The sequence below is a fragment of the Cnephaeus nilssonii genome (genome assembly GCF_951640355.1).
Source record: "Cnephaeus nilssonii genome assembly, chromosome: X".
In the NCBI taxonomy this organism is placed as follows: Eukaryota; Metazoa; Chordata; class Mammalia; order Chiroptera; family Vespertilionidae; genus Cnephaeus; species Cnephaeus nilssonii.
In genome coordinates this window covers 128191622-128200312 of record NC_137071.1, presented here as the reverse complement: position 1 = coordinate 128200312, position 8691 = coordinate 128191622, and the positions used below count along the sequence as shown (strand labels likewise).

The window sequence follows — 8691 nt, the reverse complement described above, 5'->3', positions numbered from 1 at the left end:
TGTCCCAGGTTTCTTTATTAAAATCAAAGTGATAGGGGATTAAAATCAAGAGCATCACTGAACTTCACCTTCCCACTAACCAGCTCCCCAAACTCCTGCCCCCACACTGTTTGTGCTCCCAATTCTATAGTGAGAAGAACTCAATCCCAGAGCCCTGGGACTATCTCGGGTTCTTTCCCTTGCTCTCCTGTCCTGGGAAGGCAGGCAGCTCAATTTTAATGCATGGAAGAGCCCAGAGTGGTGCTGGGCACAGCGGGAAAGGCCTCCCCCTCAGGGAATGGGACCGTGGAATACAGCAAAGTGAAGTGAGGGCCCGCATAGCCTCGGCCAAAGTGGGGCCCTGGGGCCACAGGAAAGGATACTGGTCCCCCTGGGAAAGGAGGCCTGGGAGCCTCAAAATCCTCTCGTTGAGAATAGTCACCACTTGATCATTTGCCCTTCTGGCGCCTGTTGCAGAACCACACTCAGACCACGTCCTTCGCCAGCCCGAGCTGATGGGCGATGTGGCTGATCTACTGCAGGGTAGGTTTCGGGCACTATGGAAACATGATCTCTAGGTTTCCCTTCACTCAGTTCTCCATATTAGTTCGCTTTCTCTTTTGGGCCTGCACAAGGGTCTCTGCTTTGCATATCTCCTGCAGGTTCTCCTTGTTGCCAGCTTCCTCCACCCACTTCTGCAGCAGGGACCTCAGCTTACACATGTTCTTCAAACTGAGCTGCAGAGCCTCAAAGCACAGATGGTCTTTGGCTGAACACCTTGCCAAAGAGAACGCCCAGGGTAAGCCCCACATCGGCCTGCGTATACCCCAGGGTGATCCTCTTCTGCTTCAGGAGCTTGGCAAATTGTTCGAGATCTTTCATGTTCTCCTTGGGGTTGGACTCCAGCTTCTCCTTGTCCAGCTTCAGGGCCAGGGGCAGGGCAGCGCAGGTCTCGGGGGAGGCCCCCTGGGAGTTGCTCTCCACCCCGGCTCCTGCCTTGTCCTCGAGCTGGGGGGCCTCCAGGCTGCCTTAGGGTGCCAGCCCCACTCCATGCTGAAACCGGTTTGGCTCAGTAGATAGAGCGTCGGCCTGCGGACTGAAAGGTCCCAGGTTCGATTCCGGTCGAGGACATTTACCTTGGTTGTGGGCACATCCCCAGTGGAGGGTGTGCAAGAGGCAGCTGATCGATGTTTCTCTATCATCGATGTTTCTAATTCTCTATCCCTCTCTCTTCCTCTCTGTAAAAAAATCAATAAAATATATATTTTTTAAAAATCATCACATTTATAGTCAATTGATTTTCAACAAGTGTGACAAGTCAATGAGGAAAAATAGTCTTTGGAAAACAGTCTTATAGTTTATCAAAAGGCTGCACATAGAGTTACCATACGACCCAGCAATTCCACATAAAAACTTGAATATTAATAGCATAAATGTTGCTTAATTTTGATATCTTAGAGGATTTTTTTTTCTTAGAGGATTTTTAATAAATCATTCTATGATTGGTTTCTAGTTTAATTTTAATATCATCATGGGACATATTTTGTATGATTTCTTTAATATTAAATACTAGTAGCCCGTTTGCACGAAGATTCGTGCAATAGACCTTCATTCACCTGGCTGCCTGCACCAGTTTTCTACCGGCACCAGGGACCCAGGCCTTGGCTGTGGCCACCGCCTTCTGCCTTTTTCAGGGTCGGGGCTTGGCCCCGGGTGGTGGCCTTGGGCTTGGTGGCACCCAACATCCTTGCTAAGGATCGCAGGAGCCGACCCCCAGTGGTTTCCTGCGATCAGTGCAGGCTGCCCACTGGTGCCCAAGGCCGGGAAAGCCTCCGCCCCAGGCTTTCCCGGCCTTGGGCTCGCCGCACCCAGCGTCCCTGCTATGGATCACAGGAGCCGACCCCCAGTGGTTTCCTGCGATCAGTGCAGGCTCCCCGCTGGTGCCCAAGGCCCGGAAAGCCTCGGCCCCTGGGACCCCCGGGAGTGGCGGGAGGGGCCGATCGACCCCCGGAACCCCGGGAGGGGCGGGAGGGGCCGGGCCACGCCCCCCCGGGTGGCCGATCACCCCCCGGGACCCCAGGGAGGGGCGGGAGGGGCCCCGACATGCCCCCCTAGGTGGCCGATCGCCCCAGGCACCCCCCGGGAGCGGCGGCATGGGCCTGGCCACGCCCCCCCCGGGTGCCGATGGGCCCGGCCATGCCCCCCCGGGGTGCCGATCGCCCCAGGCACCCCCGGGAGAGGCGGCATGGGCCCGGCCACGGCCCCCTGGGGTGCCGATCGCCCCAGGCACCCCCGGGAGCGGCGGCATGGGCCCGGCCACTGGGCACCGCCATCTTGAACTTCTCAATGGCGGATATGCCACCCGGAGTCCCGCCCCCAGCCTCCTGCCAGCCCAATCGTGGGCATAGCGGAGGTGCGGTCAATTTGCATGTTTCTCTATTATAAGGTAAGATGCTCTTTGATTTTTGACACATGATATGGCCTATCTTTGGGAATCTTCCATGTGTACTTGAAAAGAATATGGATTCTGACAAGAAGTCTACAGTAGTTCTTATCCTTCTTCCTCTGCATTTGATTTACCTTTTATTCCTCTGGATGCCTCAAGATTTTTTATTTTTTTTTTTTGTATTTTGTTTTCATCAATTTTATGACTTTACATCTAGGTGGGTGTTTGGGGGTGGATTTTGTTATTTGGTATTTATCTTTATTGTTGTCCTAAATTTCTTGGATCTGTAGTTTAGTGTTTGTCATTAACTCTTGAAATTTTTCAGCCATTATTTCTTCAAACATTTCTTCTTCCCCATTCTATTTATCTTTTCCTTCTGGGATTCCAATTGTGTGTATGTTAGACTACCTGCTGTTGTTCCATAGGTCTTGAATGCTCTTATCTCTTTTCTTTTTTCTTTTTTTCACACACATTTCTCTTTGTGTTCACTTTTGATCATTTCTATTGACCTAGCTTCAAATTCACTGCTTCTTTCCTTGGTTGTGTCAGCTAATGAGTCAGTCAGAGATATTCTTCACCTGTTACTGTGCTTTTCATTTGATGTATCCTTATAAGTTTTATCTCCCTGTGGAAATGCCCCACGTGATTATGCATGTTGTCCACCTATACCACTGGGGCCTTTAGCATATTACTTATGTCTACATGTTATTCAACATCTGTGTTATCTCTGTATCTAGTTATGTTGATTTCTTTGTCTCTTGAAAGTGTTTCTTATTCTTTCTTTTTGTATGCTTCATTTTGTGCAGTGGAGACCAAAGTAAATAGTTTTTATGCCCGGAAATGGTTATGCCTTTCCTTTCACTAAGCCTTTAGCATGGAGGTCTGAGTTAATCTTGTCATAAATTAAGCTGGGTTTGAGGTTTGTTGTTGCTTTAGTGTACCTTCAATGCAACATAGAGTTGAAATTCCTCTAATAATACCTTGTGTTTAGGCTGGAGACTAGCTTTTAGAGGGATTTTTTTCCAGTGTCATATCAGATTTATGTTTTCCTTTTTAAAAAAATATACTTTTATTGATTTCAGAGAGGAAGGGAGAGAGAGGTAGAAACATCATTGATGAGAGAGAATTATTGATCAACTGCCTCCTGCATGCCCCACACTGGAGATTGAGCCCACAACCCAGGAATGTGCCCTGACCAGGAATAGAACCATGACCTCCACACCAGTTGGGCTATGTTTTCCTTTTAACTCTTCTGGCAGTAGTACACTATTACTTGTTACTTAACATTTGTTAGGTGGTTGTAGGAAAGTATGGGAATGAGCTATCTATTCTTCTAATTAAACCTCAGTTTTAGGCAGATGCTCTGTCCCAGGATCTCTGGTATGTGATCTTTTTAGTGCTCCAATCTCTACCCCATATATATTTCAGAACCCTGTACCCATTGCTGCTCTTCCCTCAGGGGTATAGGTTTCTTTTATTCTGGTTTCTACTCCCAGTTTCAACAGGTTTCCAACAATACTCTATGATAACAGTGACTATTGCCCTTCCTTGTGTAGATTAAGGCTTTTGTTCCATAGACGATATAGCGGGAAAGGTCTAGGCAGAGATTCCTGCCATTTATACAGTGGCTGGTATTCTCTCCTAGGACTTCAACATGAGGGATGCTTTCTCAGCACTCTCAGCAAGTGGAATCCATGAAGAAAAGCTTGCCTTATATCTGCATCAAGGAACTTCTGCCCCAGGTAAATATCCTGTCTCCAGGATGTCTGCCTCTCCTTTAATTTCAGACTACTTGGTTATCCTGCTGCTCAGTTCTCTCAAGAAAATGTATGTACACCCAATTTTTCTGGTCTTTTATATTGTATAGGTGGGAAGGTCTCTCTTCATCTTTATCATTCCTGGTATTGAAATCAGAAATCCCTCAGGGAGACATTCAAAAGCAATTTTTAACTACTTTCATAGCAAAGAGGTTACTCTACCAAAGGCCATAGGGTTGCAGCTCTAATGGCATGGCTACAGATGATTGTTCAGATCAGTCTGCTATGAAACAAAAGACAAAGGTAAGATGATATTGAACATTATATCCTGGGAAATGCTTTATAGCATTTTCTCATCTACCCTTTAAGCCTGCAGAAACTTCCCTGTGTCTCTAGTCCCTCCAATGACCAATCACTCAATAACAAGAAGGTGAAAATTTGATGTAATTGTAAATTCACATTGCGTTTGTGCATTTTATTTAGTCCATTGCATCCTGAGGTCTGTATCATCTTTAATCCCAAGGCAAATATAGAATTAATCCTTAAAAAATTGATAGTTATAAGCAAACAAGAGCTGCTTGGGTGCCTTTCACCACTATGCCTTCAAACAACTGCAGCTATAGATCCAGCCTATACTCACTGAATCCAGCAGTGAAAGCCAGACTCTTATTTCAGTTACAGGCTAACTGTTCTTCCCTCAAAACCTATGTGATATCATGGTGGTTCCCAAATCTGGCTTTATACAGAAATTACTTAGTGTGCCCACACCAGAGATTCTGAGACAATATATCTCATGCAATAAATCTGTCTTTTTGACAAGTTTTCCAGGTGATTCTGATGCAGCTGGTTTGTCTTTAGAACCAGGAAAGCTGGGAATGCAGTCTGGATCCTTAGTTCTTGATTCCTTAAATGGTGTGTAAACCTCAGTCAGGGTTACATTTATGAGACATTAGTATCCACAGGATCTGTGACTCTTTCTTTAGCCACACATTTTAAATTCCTTAGAGTTGGCATATGACCATTTATTACTAGGAGTTCATGGGCTTTGACCCCACTCCAGCCAACACTCTATCATGAGGAGTCTCATTGTGTAACATTTTGCCAAGATCTGGGTGTGAAGGCAGCCTACAAGATAGTCCTTAAAGACCCTTGACTCCTGATATTCAGTTTTGTAGTCCACTCTCAAATTTGTGCCATGGTTCATCTTTGTGACAAGTAGCATGTGGCAGAAATGATGGTATGTCACTTTCAATATCTATCTATATATATATAAAAGCCTAAGCGACCATTACAACCGAACGGACGACCGAACAGGCTGCATGGGGCGACCAAGCCAGCAGGGGGTTAGTGAGGGGTGACCAAACGACCGAGCAGCAGGCTGCATGGGGCGACTAGGCCAGCAGGGGGGTCAGTGAGGGTCGACCAAACGACCGAGCAGCAGGCTGTGTGGGGCAACCAGGCCCGCACGGGGGTCAGTGAGGGGCGACGACCGAGCAGCAGGCTGTGTAGGGCTACCAGGCCCGCAGGGGGGTCAGTGAGAGGCAACCAAATGACTGAGCAGCAGGCTGCGTGGGGTGACCAGGCCAGCAGGGGGGTTAGTGAGGGGCTACTAAACAACCAAACAGCAGGCTGCATGGAGTGATCAGGCCCGCAGTGGGGGGCAGTTGGTAGCAAACAGGCTGGCAGAGGGGAGCAGTTGGGAGCGACCAGGCTGGCAGAGGGGGGCAGTGAGGGGTAACCAGGCTGACAGAGGGGGGCAGTGAGAGGTGACCAGGTCAGCAAGGCGGGGCAGTTGGGGACGACCAGGCTGGCATGGGGGGCATTAAGGGGCAACCAGGCTGGCAGAGGGGGGCAGTGAGGGGTGACCAGGTCGGCAGGGGGGGGCAGTTGGGGACGACCAGGCTGGCATGGGGCAATAAGGGGTGACCAGGCTGGTGGGGGGCAGTTAGGGGTGACCAGGGCAGTGGGGGGGGCAGTTGGGGGCAACCAGGCTGGCAGGGAGAGCAGTAAGGGGCATCCAGGCTGGTGGGGGGGGGCAGTTGGGGGTGACCAGGCCAGCAGGGGGGTCAGTGAGGGGCGACCAAACGACCAAGCAGCAGGCTGCATGGGGCAACCAGGCCGGCAGGGGGTTAGTGAGGGGCAACCAAACAACTGAGCAGCAGGCTGTGTGGGGCGACCAGGCCGGGGGGGGGCAGTTTGGGGCAACCAGGCTGGCAGGGGGGCAGTAAGGGGCGACCAGGCTGGTAGGGGCGGGCAGTTGGGGGTGATCAGGCCAGCAGGGGGGGCAGTTAGGGGGTGATCAGGCAGGCAGACAGGTGAGCAGTTAGGAGCTAGTGGTCCCGGATTGTGACAGGGATGTCCCAGATTGGAGAGGGTGCACCGGGCCTCTAGTTAGGTTATAAAAGACTGCAGCTTCTGTCTTGGGAACTTTCAGATCATTTACCCACAGCTGAATTGAGGAGGCAAAAACCAAGGACAGGCCTCTCCTGACTTTAAGAAAGGTTGGTTTTCTAGAAGACTGCAGACAGATTCCATCTGCTTTCACAAACATGTTAATTTCTTCACATAGTTTCCCTAGTCCATGCTGACATGAACATCAAGGACAGGGCAGCTTAACTATGGAGTTTCTAAGTACAATGTGATCTGAGGGAAGCCAGGCTCATCACAGCTATCATGTGATTAAAACATCCCTTCCTGATTTTACCTTTTCAAAAGCATCTGACTACCATGGTGATTGACACTATAATAACAGGCAGCCACTGGGTAAGAAAACAATGAAACTATGTGCTGTACAGAAAACAGGAGACTTGCCCATACATTAGGCCTCTGGCAAGGAAGCTTCCAGGAATGTTGGCACTCACAGAAAGCAAGAGGTGAGCAGTTTCTGGTCAGCATAAGCAGCCAGGTGAAAGGCAACTATTCAAGCAATTGTATAAAGGGAGGCCATTGTGCTGCCTTGATTTGGGCAAACATGGCAGAATAGAATATGCCAGGTCATCATAAAACTTCTGGAGTGTAAAACAATGAAGACAAGCTCTAGCCAGTTTGGGTCAGTGGATAGAGCATTGACCCACAGACTGAAGGGTCCCTGGTTCGATTCCAGTCAAGGGCAGGTACCTCAGTTGCAGGCTTGATCCCTGGCCCCAGGTCGGGGTGTGTGCAGGTGGCAACCAATTGATTTCTTTTTCACATCAATGTTTCTCTCTCTGTCTCTCTCCCTCCCTTCCACTCTCTCTAAAAAAAAAATCAATGGGAAAATATCCTTGGATGAGGATTTAAAACAATGAGGACAATTCAAGTCAATAAGCACTAAGCATATACATCTAATCCAGGTACTAATTTGGGGGGATACATGAGACTATTAAAAGGTGTAATTCCTATGCTTAAAAAGCTGACATACACACTGTGGAAGTGTGAGGTCTCTGCACTTTAACAAGCCAGGCCATAAAGCAACATAGTCATCCTGGTTATTCTGTTTGTACACCTCTCCCATCTACTTCCCTCTCCAGCTTTCCTTGCCCTGATCTGTGCTGTACAACAGACCATTACCTGGGCAACTTTGACTTCTGGCTCCTAGTTGGAATCAGCTAATTGAAGCACTCACAGTAAACTGGAAGATAGGAGGATAGAGAAGAGGTCAGGTAATGTTTTCCTTGCCTCTGCCCTGATTTGGGCCACTTTTTTTTTTTACAGTGGCTGCATCCCCCTGTCTATAGTTCCTGCTAGGTGGGCCCTACTCCAGGGCTCCAGGTCACACTGGCTATGGTAACACTTTTCCCTTCCCTTGTCCCAGCAGGCCTTGGGGTAGTCATGGTCTCCTGCTGTTGCTTATCTCTGGAGACCTTGACATCCCTACTTGGTGGCCTTAACCCAGCCTCTTCTTCCATGAGTAGTCCTTTTATTATGGTCTTTTAAACAACCTGAGCTAGATTGTTTCCCAACAGAATCCTGACTAATGTAAAGCTTATTCATTCATTCATTCATTCATTCTACAAATACTTATTAAGGCTTTTCTATACACCAGGAGCTACGCTAGGCACTGGTGATTCAGGGGCAAACCCAATTTATTCTTCAGCCTGCTAGAACATACATTTTAGTATGGAAGAGAGAAAATACACACACACACACACACACACACACACACACACACACACACACATATATATATATATATATATATATATATATATATATATCAGGGCAAAAAATTGTTAAAGTGATAGAGATATGAGAGGAACTGTTTTAGATAGGAAAATCAAGGAATCTCTAAGAATGTGACATTTCAACAGAGAGCTAAATAAATTTTGGGAATAAGCCATGCAGATATTTAGAGTAAATCTGAAAGGGCACATGGAAAATAATCAGCTCTAGATAAAACCAAGAAACATATACTGTACCATCCCTCCACCCTTCACCTCCATGACTCTTCTCTCCAATCTGAATCTCTCTCTCATCCCCAAATTAAACATTTTTTAAAACACCTAAGTATATCAAATGTAAATAAGGAAA

The 8691-nt window shown here is 47.8% G+C and overlaps 1 pseudogene across 1 annotated transcript; it reads right to left on the bottom strand.

Moving 5' to 3' along the window:
- Positions 1–215: 215 nt before the first annotated feature.
- On the bottom strand, positions 216–701 carry LOC307096365 (POU domain, class 5, transcription factor 1-like; annotated as a pseudogene). The gene has a single exon. The product of its transcript is annotated as a POU domain, class 5, transcription factor 1-like (transcript).
- Between the last annotated feature and the right edge of the window lie 7990 nt (positions 702–8691).